At 42.5% G+C, this 7,831-nt stretch overlaps 1 long non-coding RNA gene across 1 annotated transcript; it reads left to right on the top strand.

Annotated features, from left to right (window-relative positions):
• The first annotated feature begins 2,698 nt into the window (after positions 1–2,698).
• LOC307206572 lies at positions 2,699–3,275 on the top strand. Its single transcript, XR_013834365.1, has 2 exons — positions 2,699–2,821; positions 3,059–3,275. It is a non-coding gene; the product is annotated as an uncharacterized lncRNA (long non-coding RNA).
• The last annotated feature ends 4,556 nt before the right edge of the window (positions 3,276–7,831 follow it).

Genomic DNA, 7,831 nt, shown 5'->3' with positions numbered 1-7,831 from the left:
AAGCATGGAAATATAGGTTGTTGGACCTTTAAAATATGCTCTCTACAGTGAATTCCAAAATGTCCCTATTAGAAAAAAACCTTTCTAAAGTTTCCTTCTTCCCCCAGGAGACCACAAGTTTGGAAAATAAAACGTAATTTACTTATAAACTCTTCAAAGGTCAGGTTCATGGACTTCAGAAAATTGCACAGGCAGTAAAACTTAGTTAGAAAGTAATGGAACTTCCTTAATTTCACAATTCACAAAATGCCTCTGAAATGAAAACAGCCTCTCCCTTTTCCTAATTTCAAGGCGCTGAACCCAATAATGATAATAAAATTTGTTGACCGGCTCCTGTTGAGGAGATACAAAGATGGTCATGTATAAAAGACCCAGTCCACATTATGTATATGATTTCATTTGGCAACGTTGCATTTCATACTCCGGATTGCACCATACGGTGTCATATTGCATCATACGCACCAAGCCCAGGACCGGTGGCCTGCAGTTGAGTCATGACATCTTGGCTTTATGATCTCTGACGTAAGATGATGTGCTCATTACTATAAAGCAAAGCCTCACAGGCATCACAGGGCAAAAGAGGTGGACAGTAGCATAACCAGTTCTGCACAGTGAAGGACTTCCCATTCCTAAACCTCTGAAAGTATTTTTGATCAATTCAGACGACAAGAAGGGAGGCAAACTGACATCAGGTTCTCCTCAGCCTTCAGCATGTAATGATGATCCACACAAAAAATGAGAGGCACAAATACAAGATGGGTGACACCTGGCTTGAGAGCAGTACATGTGAAAAGGATCTAGGAGTCTTGGTTGACCACAAACTTGACATGAGCCAACAGTGTGACGCGGCATCTAGGTCAAGGGAAGTAATAGTGCCACTGTATTCTGCTCTGGTCAGACCACACCTGGAGTACTGTGTCCAGTTCTGGGCACCACAGTTCAAGAAGGACACTGACAAACTGGAACGTGTCCAGAGGAGGGCGACCAAAATGGTCAAAGGCCTGGAAACGATGCCTTATGAGGAACAGCTAAGGGAGGAGACTCCACCACACTCCTTGGCAGCAAATTCCAATGTCGAACAGCTCTTACTGTCAGGAAGTTCTTCCTAATGTTTAGGTGGAATCTTCTTTCTTGTAGTTCGGAACCATTGCTCCGTGTCCACTTCTGTGGAGCAGCAGAAAACAACCTTTCTCCCTCCTCTATGTGACATCCTTTTATATATTTGAACATGGCTATCATATCACCCCTTAACCTCCTCTTCTCCAGGCTAAACATGCCCAGCTCCCTTAGCTGCAAATATACAAGAGTGTTAGATCCTCTGAAAGCCTTCCTCCACTCTCTGTTGTGCAATTTGAAGCAGAGATGAGGTTTCTTCATTTCCAGTCCAAATCATCTCCACCAAAGCTCCTCTTTCAAAATAAGTAACGTTTACCTTCCCAACCACAGAGCTGGTCCAGGAGAATATGATGGCACTGGTGTAGCATGGAGGCGGGACAGGGGCAGTTGCCCCAGGTGCAAAATTGTTGGGAGAAACAAAATTTCAACACTTTCTGCTGCTTCAATACAGCAGCATGCTCCTGTTGCTGGGCTCCACTGTCAACAGCTTCTCCATGCAAACCAGGATGTGGCCTCTCCAGACAATGCAAGGACTCTTATCTCTGCAAATGACATGGATACCGTTAGCATGCATACTCCATCCGTTTCCCTCCCTCCCTCCTGTCTGCGAGGCCCCAGGTGCTGGCAACCCACGCTAGGCCACTGTACCAGTCAATGGTATCCAAAATCACTGCACCACGAAGAAGCAGGAGCAGGCCCACTCTCCTCTTTCCTTCTTCTCTAATATAAGTCATCCATTGTGCTGAGAAGTCATTTCAGTGCCAATCCCAGGTCAAAAATCAACCGGAAATGGGCCTAGATAACTCGTTTCCTCTTAGTATGCCTGAAGCCACAGGACCAATGTTCTCGTGAGCACCTTTCCTGAAAAGGGAATGTTTGGAACTGGGGGTGGTAGTTGTCATACATGCCAGATGTGCTTTGTCTTATAAAGTCTTCTCTAGCGGGATACAGCTAGAGAATGGCAGGTACAGATACAGACAGGAGAGCAGGAGCAAAGTGAAAACTGAGTCTTTGGGGCCTGGGCATCGTTGCATTGCAGAAGGGCTTTAGAGCACTCTGAATCTGCAGCAGCATAATGTGTTATACAAATTGGCTCTCTGAAGGCACACACAAGAAGCTCTTCTCCCACCATATGCCTCTGAAGACTTTCTAAGCCAAAACGAGTCCAGAATATTTTGAAAGGCTATTCAGCCAGCACAGCAGATATTTCAAAGTATACTGATGTGATATTATACACTGCATCTGCATTGCAATGTTGGGAAGCCACACAGCATGTTTTGTTTATAGTGTCTGTTCTATTCCCCTATCCCCTTTTGAAAATAATAATAATCTAATAATTTTATTATTTATATGCCGCCCATCTGACTGGGTTGTCCCAGTCACTCTGCATGACTCCCAACCAAATATTAAAATCACAATAAAACATCAGCCATTAAAAACTTCCTTTTGAAGCCATCCACATCCCTTTTGTGGCAGATTTCATCCTTTAACTATGTGCTTCAGTTCCAAAATGCGTTTGTTGCCTGGGATCCAAAATAAGTATGTTCTATCTCTTTTTTCTCCCTCTTATTTCTCAATGTGACAACTTTTTGGGGGTCTGAAGTCAGGGAAGAGGAAGCATCAACGGAAGTGATAGAAATATGCAAGGAGATTGCAGCGTCAATAAATCTGTCTGTCGACAAGATCATCTGTCTTCAGAGATCTGGTAATATGAGGTTCTCTTACGCCTTATTATTTCCAGATTTGAGATAAATAGTGATGCAATTTCTTTTTTCTTTAAACAAAACGGATCACAATTTTCTAGCAATGATGATCAAGGTAGTTTATGTTGGGGAAATAAGTGGTATGAAGTAGATCCTGATTGCCCCTGGTTGGTGTTTACTTGCATTCTTGGTCCCAATTCCACATTCTGCTCTGAGAGCTTCTCTCTTTTATTCCACAGATTCTTGCGCAGATGTATGAGTAAGACACCTGAACCTGGAACTGTGTGTGACTGCAAAGGTGAATCAAAGTTGTTACACCCTTCCATTTGGAAAGAAAATCAGCTGGATCTCATTCCCATAAATGTTACAAGATGATGCACCCATACCACAACCAGTCATTTAATTATCTTGAAAACTAGTCAAAACTGAAATAAAACCATCCAAGACCCATATAAATGTGTTCAATTTATTTTCGCTTAATTTATCCTACGAATCTATAGGCCACCTTCATAACACTTCAAGTGGTTTTGTTGTTTAGTCGTTTAGTCGTGTCCGACTCTTCATGACCCCATGGACCAGAGCACGCCAGGCACTCCTGTCTTCCACTGCCTCCCGCAGTTTGGTCAGTTTCAAGGGGTTAGCATTGCAAAAATGTGTAATACAAAGGAAAGGAAATCACCGTATTATAACAAGTTGCCGTTGTAACAGCAATGATAAGAATTTTGAAAGATATTAAGAGTTCTTCTTTGTGCTCTCTGTGCAGCCAATCATAGAAAAGTGGGTGTGGCCAATGGGAAAGGTGGATTAAGGGCCACGGCTTTGTTGCAAAGCACCTGCCTTCCACGCAGAAGTTCTATCCTCATCATCTCCAGGTAGGGCTTCCCTGGAGCATCCGGTTTGCTCCAATTCTGCCAAAATAGCTCTTTTCATATCTTATAGGCAGACACAAACACCAGCCTGTTCTCCACAGCGACAGTGTGGAGTATCACTTCTGTGTGAGTTTGTGTGTGTGAGACGCCCCTTTCAGTTGTTTTATGACACATCACATGGAGGGATTTCAAAATTCCCTCCAAAAGAAAAGGATTGACAAGATTTAGGGGCATACACAGTACAATCTGTTCAGGACCATCCCATCCTCTGTGAGGAGGAATCCCCAAAGAGTGTCCTGGAAGCATAAGAGGATATAAGCCGAGGTATGTCAGAGAGCAGAGGAAAGCGATGGAGTGTTGTTTGGAGCTGGTGCAGAACTTACTGATGCACACCACCCAAACTCTGAGGGGTGCAAGATTCCAGGTGCTTACCTAGGGTTCATATTTCCTTTGGAATGAGGAATAGTGGAGACTGTGGTATCTTTATGATATATGGTTTATTCACAAATATATACAACCAGAGACTATGATTGAGGGGTTCACAGCTAACACCCCAAAGGGTATTGGTCCTCCCATAGCCACAGCCTTGGATTCAAACAAACATCAAAAATTGTTCTCTTTCTCTCCAACTTGCTGTTTCCTTCCAGGTCACATCCCTGCCCCCAAACACTCAACCCTGGCTCTCCCCCGCCCTGAATTGAGGGGTGGTATTTGCCATCTCCCACACTATCCCTTAATCTTGCTTAATGGTTCATCAGCTAGGCTATCACCTCATCAGGAAGATAGCTTGGCTTGATTTAGATTTTAACACTTGCTGGTTCCAGTGATTAGTGGGGTCTTGCATCCAGTTTAACTTCCCTAATTCAGAACACTATATAGAAAGAATTCCTGGATGCCAGGTTTGGGGCAAGTACCCTTTGGCATGAGAACTCCAGCAGTTATTTAAAATCACAAAATAAGGAACAAAGTACAGGATGGGAATATAGGTGGTTAGACCTTTAAAATATGCTCTTGAAAAAGAGTTCCTTAATGTCTTTTACAAACTTACTTTCTCAGGTTTCCCTCTCCCCCCAGCATAAAAATCGCTTTACTTAAAAACTCTTCAAAGGTCAGGTTCGTGGACTTCAGATAACTGCACAACCAGTAAAACGTGGCTTAGTTAGAATGTAGTGAAAATTCCTAAATGGTATAAGAACACAAAAGTGACTTGTGCGAGCCATGCAGCTAAGCTGGATCAACCAGTTTTCCACACACCGAGTTCATCAGATAGATGGGTGTGTTTGTGACAATCAGCTTGTTTACCTATTTCCTCCCAAGGTGAGGGGAAGTGACCTAGGTTAAGCCTGGCAGGATAGCCTACTTTATGGTATTAACCAATTAAGCATATTGGTTGCCTGATGCTGGTTATCCCACAGTTGGGAGTCAGAGAAGCAGCTGGAGTGTGTGGTGAGACTGGCAATTGGAAAGATGAAAAATGGAGGACAAAGAATGAGAAGAATGAGATGGGAGGGAAAATGGAAATGCAGGGAAAGGGTTTGGAGGAGGAGAGCCAGCTAGCTGAAGGATGATCTGTTCTGGGCATTACTTTGTATATACATACCCTGGTGGCGCTGTGGGTAAAACCTCAGCGCCTAGGACTTGCCGATCGCATGGTCGGCGGTTCGAATCCCCGCGGCGGGGTGCGCTCCCGTCGTTCGGTCCCAGCGCCTGCCAACCTAGCAGTTCGAAAGCACCCCCAGGTGCAAGTAGATAGGGACCGCTTACCAGCAGGAAGGTAAATGGCATTCCGTGTGCTGTGCTGGCTCGGCAGATGCAGCTTGTCACACTGGCCACGTGACCCGGAAGAGTCTGCGGACTGCGCTGCCTCCCGGCCTCTAGAGTGAGATGAGCGCACAACCCTAGAGTCTGTCAAGACTGGCCCATACGGGCAGGGGTACCTTTACCTTTACCCTTAATACTGGTTTTAGCTAACTGTGTCATGGTCTGAATGTTGTCAGGCAGGAGCATTTTCAAGCCCTACATGGGATCTGGATCTGGAATCTCCTGGATGTAACACAGGTGCATTGACTGCCAAGACCCCTTCAACCAATAGAGCTAAATAAACGTAAAACATGTTGATGTCACAGGAGTGAAGCTTTTTGCATGTTACAATGTATTGTGGGTTTACACAATTTGACACAATCACAAGAGGGAAAGTGCTACTGTTTCCTCTGATATAGCCATCTGTTTACTTCATCATTACCACATCTCAACCTTCCCTATAAATAATGAACTTCTGAACAGATGGTATTATCAGGGTTATATGGCTGTTGTAGAGTGCTTCTATCTAGTACTTATCCAGGCAAGCCATATATATAAAATAATTACAACAGAAAAAAAAACACTCTCCCACATGACATATATCAATACGCCTCCATTTCATATGGTTCACTCATCCCCACCTAACTTCCAATGTGTTGGAAATTTTAAAAAGGACAAGAATTTAAGAAAAACGCATTTATAAAAATTATGTCTTGCTAGCATTTCCCCCCCAGTAGTTGGAATAACTGTATTGCTTATATATCTATACTCCGTACCGTATCACAATTTCAAGTATTCTTTTTATTTTTATTTTCCCTTTCCCTTTCTCACTGAAAATTTTCAATAAAGAGTAAGTATGAAAAAAAGAATTTAACAAAAATGGCAGGAATGCTTTATGGCACATAAGGTATTGGAAAAATTATTTTAAAGAGCAATCCTAGGATATTCAGCTCCATTAGATACACTGTACACACACACACACACACACACACACACACACACACACTTGAACTGCATGAATGAACTAAATTACCAAAACCAAAGAATTAGCACCCCTCATAGTCACAATAGACAGGATTCTCTGTGCATAATATCTGAGAATACAAGTTACACCCTCCTTCAGCTAATGGATAAACCAAATGGTGGATTTTGAACTTAAACTCACCATGTGAGAAAAATGAAAAATACAACTATGGAGCAAATTTACTGTAAACTTATCTCCTTTTATTCATTTTTGTAAAATGAACACTTTATAATGAAATATGCAGCTTTTGTTTTTTAAAGGTTATTCCAGATACTGTGTATAGTTTTGTCCTATGTTGTGTTGTAAAGTGTTTTGTTTTTTTTTAAAGTAACTAAACAGTAAAAGGAGGCAGAGAACAAAATGCAGGGAACTATTCTGGCAGGATGCAGGAGTGGTATCTGGGATTTTGTGCATTTGAACTACTGAGTAAAAAACAGGGCATCAAAGACAGGAAGGAGGTCAACCTCTTATCGTCTTCCAGAAGCACCAATCTTCCTCGGGTCATGGCAATGGTGTTTTAAATGTCTAATTTTGGCTTTTCTTCTGTCAGAGATATGCTTTCCAATACCACAAACTCTAGATTACAGGACTAGGTGGAATGACATGCATACAAGAAACATTTTTGTAACATTCTTCCTGTTAGCATTTGAGAATGGGCAAGGCCACATACAAAGATAGGAATAAAATGCAGCGGCAGAATCCCATGTTTGCTCGGGTTTTCATCAGAAATGCAGGTAACAAATCCTTTTTTAAGTTTCACCAAAGCAATTCTCACTATTGCACTAACAATTAGAAGGGTTTCAGCCTCCATAAACCTTTATACGGCAAACGAACAAACATACAATCTCAAAATTGTATGTTTCATGTGACAAGACACAGGCCTGCTTGATAGCTTCCCACAGGTATCTGGTAAAAACTGAATGCTGGAGTAGATGGGCCATTGGTCTGTTTCAGCAGGCTCTCTGTATGTTCTTAGCATACTGAGAAAACTCTTGGCTTTATTAATAGCTCAGAAAGGAAATTTTAACAAACAGCATTTTCCACCAGAGTGCCATAGTGACGAAAGGAACTGTTCCCTAAAATGTATTGGCAGGCTTATGTGAGATTTTACCCCAACCCACTTTGTGATGAACCGCTTCCCTTTGCAAGATCTTAGTTGCTGGTACTCAGCTATTCATTGGTTGCCACTAAACAATACTTTCAAGTTGGGTTGCTGTCCCTAGGCTATCATGACTTTCACATGTAGCTTATTTCAGGTGCCACCACTCTCAAGGATGGGTACAATACTCTTGGTAAGGGGAAACAAGAACATGGGGACT

This window comes from Podarcis cretensis (assembly GCF_951804945.1).
Source record: "Podarcis cretensis genome assembly, chromosome: 17".
In the NCBI taxonomy this organism is placed as follows: Eukaryota; Metazoa; Chordata; class Lepidosauria; order Squamata; family Lacertidae; genus Podarcis; species Podarcis cretensis.
This window is presented reverse-complemented; position numbering and strand designations above follow the sequence as displayed.